Source organism: Chelonoidis abingdonii, chromosome 3 (assembly GCF_003597395.2).
Source record: "Chelonoidis abingdonii isolate Lonesome George chromosome 3, CheloAbing_2.0, whole genome shotgun sequence".
In the NCBI taxonomy this organism is placed as follows: Eukaryota; Metazoa; Chordata; order Testudines; family Testudinidae; genus Chelonoidis; species Chelonoidis abingdonii.
Window position 1 is genome coordinate 115,549,958 of NC_133771.1, and position 9,249 is coordinate 115,559,206.

General features: G+C 48.9%; 1 protein-coding gene across 4 annotated transcripts in view; it reads left to right on the forward strand.

Moving 5' to 3' along the window:
- The window catches only part of ADGB (androglobin), a 236,172-nt gene that overhangs the window by 63,100 nt on the left and 163,823 nt on the right, over positions 1-9,249 (forward strand). The gene's annotated exons all lie outside the window — the stretch shown is intronic.

Consider the following 9,249-nt stretch of genomic DNA (forward strand, 5'->3'; position numbering starts at 1 on the left):
ACAAAATTAAGGAATCTAACTATATCAAATCTTTACAAAAATAAACATCATAGAGACAACTAAGTATAAAAACATGTAGGAGATATGTTTGCTAGTATTTATCAAAAAGTGTAATTTAGAGGTACTTTGCAGAAAAAATAAAACTGACAAACATAGAACTATGGTCTATGTATAGAAACATAGACCATCACAAGATATTGATAATTAGGGTTTAGTCATGATTTTGTCACATGTATTCAGCAGCATGGTGAAGCACTGCCCCAGGACCGACCTGGGAAGCAGACTGTGGCTCAGTCACAGCTTGCCTCTCAAGTCCCCTCCTGCTCCAGGGTGATGGTGGGATTGGGGAGCAAGGATGGACCCTGCTCCAGAATCTGGCTCTCCATGAGCAATTGTGTCTCAAGACTTTCAACATTTGAATCATGTTGTTTGCTTACACATAAGTGAATTCTGTTTTCAATATACTGCAACATTAGTTACGGGAGTTTAAAAAAAAAAAAAGTCTAGGCTGAAATTTTCAAAAGCTGATTAGTGACTTAGAAGCCTAAGTTCCATTTTCAAAAGAGATTTTACACTTATGAGTAACTAAGGTACTTTTAAACATTTTACCTTTAGTTTAATTAAATATAAGTTTAGAGGATGTAAGACTGAGGTCTGAGAACCCAGCAAAGAGACATATATGTGAAAGTTAATTTTGTGTGACATTTATAAGTTGGTAGAGATAATCAGAAAATTTATGTATAACAAACTTCAGATAACGTTTTGGTTTCCAGTTTTATTTCATCTCATTACTGTCACGTGACATTGTATTGTGGAGTTTGTGTGTGAGTGAGTGTGTGTGCAGGCTGCTAGGGGCCGTGTGCTGAGAGCGAGGCTGAGCCCTGAGTTGGGGGCGGGGCTTACCTGATTAGGGGTCCTATATAAGGAGCCAGGCACTCAGGCAGCGGCACAGACAGCTGCAGCGGCACAGGAGCCAGCAAATCTCAATTTTTTCACACACACTCCAAACAAACGTGTTCCTAGAGTGTCTATTTCTCTGTCGCGGTTCAATTCCCGATTGTGCCGCGTGCATTGGTTGCTCCAACCTAGTCACAAACTTCCACTCTCAACTAATATAATTAAGGCTTTTGCAGGACAATTATAGTTCCAGTTACCTCCGAGCAACATTATCTTCAAATATGCCATTAGTCGCACAGAATATTAAAACCAATAGAACAAAAATAAAAAAAAGCCCACCCCACTCACATAGTTCCTCTGGAAACATGGTGTAAATTAAAGGCTGCCTGGTGCAAACCAGACGACAAAGGTTAGTTGAAGCAGCATAGGAATCAGGAAATAATTGGGGGGTTAGGGAGGGTCTCACCATGTACGGGACAAGAACAAGGTTCAGCCCAGAAGGAGGCGCTTTGTTTCCCTTACAGGCACAGCTGTTGGAAAAAGGTCCTGCCCAAGCTGAATGCTAGGAGGCAGACATCGCACAAGAGGGAATGCATTTTGAAAAAGAAAGCTTTTCATTTTGTTAAAAAATGATTTCCTAGTCCTTACAGTTGCATGTAAAACCAATACAGACGCGCAAGCACTGAGCCAGCTGCTCTGGGAAAGAAAGTGGTAAAATGAGGCCACGTATAGGACAGGCAGCCACCTCGCTTAGTTAGCACTGGATCCAAATTGCACGTCTCTCACACAGCAGCTCAATCAGAATTGCTTTGGTCTGCTTTCCATCTGCTCGTTCTGAGCTTATCCCTTGCCTCATCATGTCTGTGTTCCAATCATCTGCTCAAACCCCCTTCTAAACTCAGCCAGAGTTTCCAACCGCAGCTGGCCAGTCCTCGTGATCTTCTTCCAGCAGCTCTATCAGGGGGCACTTCATGCAGACAAACTCCTTCAGGTGCCCCCTCCAGCGACCCATGTACATGCCACAGCTACCCGCAGCCAGGGCTCATCCTCGAGTGTTTCTCCACCTGCCGCCTTCATGTCGTTCAATCAATGCCCTTCCAACTCTGTGCCTGGCAGTTCAAGACGCTAAAACCCTGCAGCCACGAGGAAAACCAAACAAGGCCCTGGTTTGCTGCAGACCCCGCCTCTTCCCTCTTCTGGCTTCGTTGGTTTCTCTGCTTTAGCCGCCTCTTGAACCTCCCCTGGAAATCTCCCAACGTGAAACTCCCCTGGTAGCGCAGCTCTGGTTGCTGCTTGCCTGTGCCGCTGCAGCTGTCTGTGCCGCTGCCTGAGGTGCCTGGCTCCGTAGTATAGGACCCGCTAATCAGGTAAGCCCCGCCCCCAACTCAGGGCTCAGCCTCGGCCTCAGCACACGGCCCCTAGCAGCCCTGCGACACACACTGCACTCACACACTGGGTGCTTTCTGCAAACTCCCACATACACCATGTCACGGAAACAGTAAATGAAGATGAAAATCACAAAACTTGGAAACCAAAACGGAATCTGAAGAAGTTGTTATAACGCCCATTAAATTTTCTGATTATTCTCTACCAACCTTATAAATGTCACACAAAATTCAACTTCACAATATGTCTCTTGCTGGTTCTCAGACCTGCAGTCTTACATCCATCTAAAACTGATAATTTAACTTAAACTAAAGGTAAAATGTGTAAAGTACCTTATTACTCATAAGTGTAAAATCTCTTTCATGACATGGAACTTAGGCTTCAAAGTCAACTAATCAGCTTTCTGAAAAATTTCAGCCTAGACAATTTTTTTTTTTTTAAACTCCCGTAACTAATGTTGCAGTAATAATTGAAAACAGAATTCACACTTATGTGTAAACGCAAACAAACATGATCAAATTGAAATCTTGAGTACACAAAAATTGCTCATCGGAGAGACCAGATTCGGAGCAGGGTCCAAGCACTTGCTCCCCAATCCCACCATCTACCCTGGAGCAGAGACTCTGAGAGGCAAGCGTGACTAGAAGCCACAGTCCTGCTCCCAGGTCGGCTTCTGGGGCAAGTCTTCACCATGCTGCTGACATACTGTGACAAAATCATCGACTAAAAACCACTAATTATCAATATCGAGTGATGGCTATTTTCTATACATAGACCATAGTTCTAATGTTTGTCATTATTCTGGAGCTCTAAATTACCTACTTTTGATAATACTAGCCTATCCTACTATGTTTATACTAGTCTTCTCTATGATGTTTATTTTTTGTAAATATTGATATGTTAGATTCTATTGTCTTCAATAACGCAACTGAGTTGGTCAGCAGTACACTACTTAAGGGATCAGGGTACATCCTCTTTGACATCGAATTAACTAAATCCTTTCTTCCTGGTGCTATTTCGAGTCCCCGACGACTCTAACCTGAGTCCACTTTCCCGCATCTCTACGTGGGTCCTGTAGTATGAGATCAGCCCCAGGACTCCCAGCCCCAGTAGGGCTGGTCATTAGAGGGCTAGCCTTAAAAAGGGCAATTATAGCGTTTTGCCAACCATAATGCGTGTTGATCAATATTCACAAGGCCCGCAAATCCGGCTGTTCCCTAGCCCTGGACTGCCTCTGACCCAACTGTCCCTGAACTGGCCCCTGCTTGTCAATTTCCACTTGATGTACTGTTCGTTAACAGCTAACCGGCTAGAAAACGAGTGCAGAGGTGGATGGGGCACGCAGGGGACTCAGGGACAGGTGGGTCAGGCAGCAGGGCTAGGGAACAAGGGATGTGATGGCACGGGGGTCCCTGGGGGGATGGCTTGATGGGGCAAGAGTCAGAGGGTGAGAAGTGTGTGTGTGCGGGGGTCAATAAAGAGGGCAGGGGCGGGCCACCACCAATTGGTGTGGGGGGGGGGACGGGGAACACACGCTTTCTAACCACCCTTTCATCACAATCTTCGAAACCCATGGCCCTTGGCAAAATATTTACCCGCCCTGACTAGCTCGAATAAGCCCTGAGTCTTGTTGGCCTAGGCCATCGAGCCATCCTAGCAACCATTCTGGACCCTGCTTGGGAGCCCACGGGCTCCACCGCTCCCCCAGCCTACCAAAAAAAACACATCACAGACCATGATATCGTGGTCTTGTGTGCACTTCTTACCCTACACTATGCCAAAATCTCATGAGGGAGACCAATTGTGTCTCAATAGTGAGGGAGGTCCGATCCAAACAGGAGTTGCCAAGGGGAGGGAGAAGGAGGTCACAAGGTTATTTTAAGGGGATTGTGGTATCCACCATACTTCTGTGCTGTCCTTCAGGGCTGAGCAGCTGGAGAGTGCAACCTGTGGGCTGTCAGCCCCATCAGAGCAGTGGAGAAGTAGATAGCAATGCATACCCGTGTCACCCTTATTCTGTGTGCTGGCTCCCGAGCTAGCACTGCTGACGTGAGGCCCAGCTTTGCCTGCAGGTAGCAGTGGCAGAAGTAAGAGATAGCAATGCCAACCATGCCATCCTTACTCCTGTGCTGCTGCTGCTCTTCCTTCAGAGCTGGGCTCCTCACCACTCCACGCCCAGCGTCTGAATCGCAGTGCCACTGTCTGCACGGAGGTCAGAAGTGCAGAAGCGTAACATCGAACCACCAGTCCTACAGATTAACCTGCCATCCCACCACCACAACGCTTTTTTGCGTCTGGACCCATAGCGAATTACAATCCCCTGAAGTAGGGCAGTGTGCCCTCAGCCACAGATCCTTACAATATACTCGGGGCATATACAAGATAGCCAAGTGGAAGATTTAATAACTCCAGTGAATCCTATTCCCCTAAACCATCCTACAATCTATTGACGCCCTCCCGAGCATCCAAAAGACTGGAATTGGTAGGGCCCCAATTTCCTATTTGGGCGGGTTTGACCTGCAAGGACTAAATGCCAAACCATCTGACATTTACCAAAGATATAAATTTAACAAAATACATGAAAGTTATTTTCTAATTTTGAAAAAAAACGCTATATGACTCCAGACAATGGATGTGAATTCTGTTTGGTATACATACTTGCCCTGCTAGGCACTGTAACGACCAAAACCACACCAGAAATTAAAGAATTAACTATTTATAGTGATATTCTCTGACTGATGGACCATACGTTTAATAGAAATACTATTGTTATAGAGAATACGGGAAGGATCAAAAAGCTCAACCTAAAACTAATCAACTTCTAGATTGCTGTCCACTGTGGAATACATCTTTCTAGTCATAGCAATCACACAAATTATTGGAAACCGCATATTTGTAACACGGAGTAATATCTCTGCTAAAACTAAGGCTCAAGCAGCAAATACCTTACAGTTCAATGGCTTGATTTGTCCTGGATACACATTTTTAATAACACTTTGTTTATCAATGCGCTTATTCCTCCCTCATTGTGATCCACTAACTTAACTTTTGCTACAGAAGCTCAATGCGTGTATAGAAATTGATGCAAATTACGTCAACTGCGCAGTTGTCTCACTCCGTACCTCCGCCGTAAGATCTTATACCTATTAGTGTTAAGGCGCTGCACGCTACTGCTCAAGCTGAACAATCGTCAGGTAATAAGAAAACTGGTGCCATTGGATCAAGAACGCCGCTCGATAGATCATGAACATCAGACATAGCCTGGGAGAGGCCAACCGCAGTGGAGCGACGGATAAATCGGAGACTCCTAGGGAGTAGAAACGGATGTAAAGTCTAGCATCGCCCCGCGTGAGCGCAGGGCGGACATGCAGCGCGGTGCAGACCGGAAAAGGCAGGAGAAAGGGGAGGGTAGACGATAGTGAAATGCTTAGGAGCGATGGGGACAGGAATCCGCCAGGGCACCGCTCCCAGGGGAAAAGATGACCGCGAAGGCTGTGCCAAGCGAGGTGAACCGCCAGGAGCGGAGTGGGAGAACGAGGGAAGGCGCGCACGTAAAGGAGCCTGGGAATCCAGTCCCTGCACCGCTCCAGGCCCTGCAGGCAGAGATCTAGACTAACGGAGAGGGCCCACGGCAGAGCACGGTGGGAGATCCCGTCCATCGGCCAGCCCCGAAAGGCTCTTTCCACCACTCATGGAGCCAGCAGACCAGCCCCGCAGCTCCCGACGCCAAGGTGTCCCGGGCGGCCTGCGCCGGCAGAGCCAATAACGGTTCCCAAGCGGACCCTCGAGACTCCGACAGGGAAGCCTCCTCCGGGCGCCAACGCGCGCCCACCGCGCCCTTCCCGGGAGCTGAGAGGGCCCGTCCCACGACCCCAAGGGGCAGGCCTTGGGAGGACCTCGGCCGTCCTCCGCCCCAACCGCCCAACAAAGACACGAGAGGGCGGGCTCCCGGAGCGCCCCCCCAGCAGGCTTGGGGAGGCCAAGGCGCTGCTTCCGCCCCCGCAACGCCTACACCAGTCAACAGCCTGCGGAGAGGGGCGGGCTCCACCCTCCTAGCGCCCCTACCCAACCTCAAGGGGAGCAAGGTCACAAGGCAGCGCGTCCTAGCAAGTCGCTAAGGTCCCCCATCCACTCTCGGCTCTCGACCTGCGCCAGCCGCTAGCTTACTTCGACCGCTCTCCGGGATGGAACAAAAGGAGCTAAGCGTACCCCCCCGACACTTCAGGCTCGCGACGCTCAAGCAGCCTGTCCCGAGGCAGAGCCCCTTCGCGTCTAGCTTCACGTCGATACGCCGCCCCGAGTCAACCACAAGAGCGCGCTCACACGGCGTTTCCATTACTCTCAGGGAGACCGACGACGTCGCAGGCACGCATCTGCAAGCTGACCTGCCGATCAAAGACAGGCCCGCGCTCTCCCCATGATTTGGCCGGGCAAGGGCCACGACGCGCTCCATGCCAGACACCTGCGCAAGAGTAAAGCACCATGTGCAACCTCGATGGCTATCCCGCGCCCCGCTAGGGAGGACGTAGCTTAGCGGCCTCTCGGACCACGCGGCATCACAAGTGCGGCGAGTTGGAGGCAGTATCGCTGTGGGTGTGGGCGGGCTGGAGTGGAGCAATGTAGAGCAAACGAGAGTGGCGCACGCTGCGCGCGCGCCGAACGTGCAGGCTCTGGTGCTGGCGCGGGCGAGACAAGAGAAGGCTCATGGGTGATAAGGGAACAGGGGAGGCTCCTGGCTCAGGAGGCCCGAGTGTGAGGAGTCATGGCGCGGACGCGCCTCTTGTGCAGGTAAAATGTGAGGACCCAGAGGAGGACCCCGTGGCTACCGCGAGAGGGGGAGTAATGTGGATAGCGCAGGATGCGGCTGGGGGCGTGAGAGAGTGTGATTAGAGGGCGAAACATGGACGCGAGCTGCTGTTGGTAGAGTGGTGGGGTTCTGTGGTGTCACGGTTTGTCATGCTGTATAGCACGCAGCCACCGTTAGTGTTGTTGGATCGTGTTTTTCTGTCTGATACGCGTTGAGCCTTGCAAGCACTGGGAGTGAACCACGCTATCCACAGAGAAAGAAGACGCTATGGCTGGAATCCATCAAGTACGTGACCATGCACAAGGTAGATGGTAGTGGATTCTAGTTATGCCGAAACACAGTGTTTAGTGTTGAAGAGTAACGCCTGACCGGTGTCTCTACACGAATGTTGGCGGAGTTCCATTATTCAGTCGCCCTGGAGCAGTGGTTCTGTGCCTGACTATCACATGGTGTCTCTCAGACATCTTATTATCCACTTGGAGCTGGAGTCCATCAATGCAGTTCAGCCTGCCTAGGGGGCCCCACACATGTCTGACTTCTCCTTTTCTACGAGCAATGTGGTGAGGTGTGTCCTGTAGTCTGCCCAACCCCACCTCCCGCACTTTCGCCTTGAGTCTAGTGTGAGCCAGGGTTGTAGCTGGCAGCATAGACTCGGGGCTTGCACACCCTTATGCGACACCTTCCTGAGTTCCTACTACGGTTTATAGGAGTGCCTAGGGCACCAAGGTGAGGGTCTCTGATAGCCTACCACTCAGTTTGCAATTACTTCGTGTTAGTGAAAGATATAGTGACAGCTATAGTGAGCAATGAGGTCTGAACAAGCTGCTATCTTTAGGGATATTACTTCAGCATGTGTACTTTCTGGGGGGTAAAATTAGATGCCAGTTAATTAAAACTCTTACACCTGTGTACGGCATATCTTAGCCATTTAGTTATCAACAGTTATGTCTGGGGAGTGGTATGCCACCTGATCGTCAATGTGCCCCCAGTGGGGAAGCACAGACTAACTTCTTTCATCATGCGCCGATTTATCTGCACAAGTAATGAGTTTGAGTAAACTGATTACTAAGGGCTTGTAGTCGTACCCAGTGGAATACTACTAGACTTCGGTATGGACTGGATTACATTGTTAGGGTGACTAGCGGATGCTTGATTCTACCTAATCTAATGTTGATCAACCTTTATCATGTCTGGACTGGAGTTATCTTAGGATCAGCGAGCGAGATGGATATCATAGGAATGTTGCACTTGCTGCTCATTTTATCGATAATGCGTTCACTATCGTATACGTCAATTCTGGTACTTCACGATGCACAGAAATTAGAAGATAGGAGCCTGGCCCTGCGAAAGAGCAGCAGTTGGTCGGGTCCGTAAAGTATCGTGGTCACCAGCTTCGACTTACCTCACCGCAGTAAGAATGAGAAAGCGCACAAAGCCAGGAGTGTGGATAGGGAGTAGACGAATGCGAGGTCTAGTGCGACCGATGTAGTTCCTTCAGCTATACTTGCAGCAAAAGAGTGCCTTTGAGTTGCCGGTCTGACTGGTAATGGATGAGATTGCGAATCACGCTTTGATATTCAGCTATACTATGCTGTGCGGTAGCGATCGTACGACATAGCCACGTAGCGAAAGGTTGCTCTTTTCTTAGAGGATACTATCTGAACTTTAACTATGTGCGGATTAAGTTGTAAATAAGACTGACCTTAAATGTTGGACTTCATTAGCCAGTAGATCTGTATTTTCATAGTTAAATTTAATTTTAATATGCAAATTTCAATGTCGATTTGCACCCATTTGCAGCTTCAAGTGTTTTTAAGTCCGCAAAGTGTAGTTTAAAAGATGCTTTTCAACGCTTTAAGTATCCCACATTGAATCGAGACAGCTCCTGCCAATGTTTGCTGCACCCAAGTGTTCAACAGCTGATAAAACTCTTATATGTATGAATCATCAAAAGATAATCGAGACACACCGGAAGGAGATTTCATTTATTGGCTGTTAAGCCGCACACACGCTTTGACATGTGTATGGTCAGATCCATTTCACTGAAGGATAGAGAAGCATCAGGTGAGCAAGGATACTACATGGCTCCAAAGGGTCAGTAGGGTCCTAGAGTTTGAAGCAAAGACTGCTGAGCCCTGAGTGTGGACTCGGATCGAGGC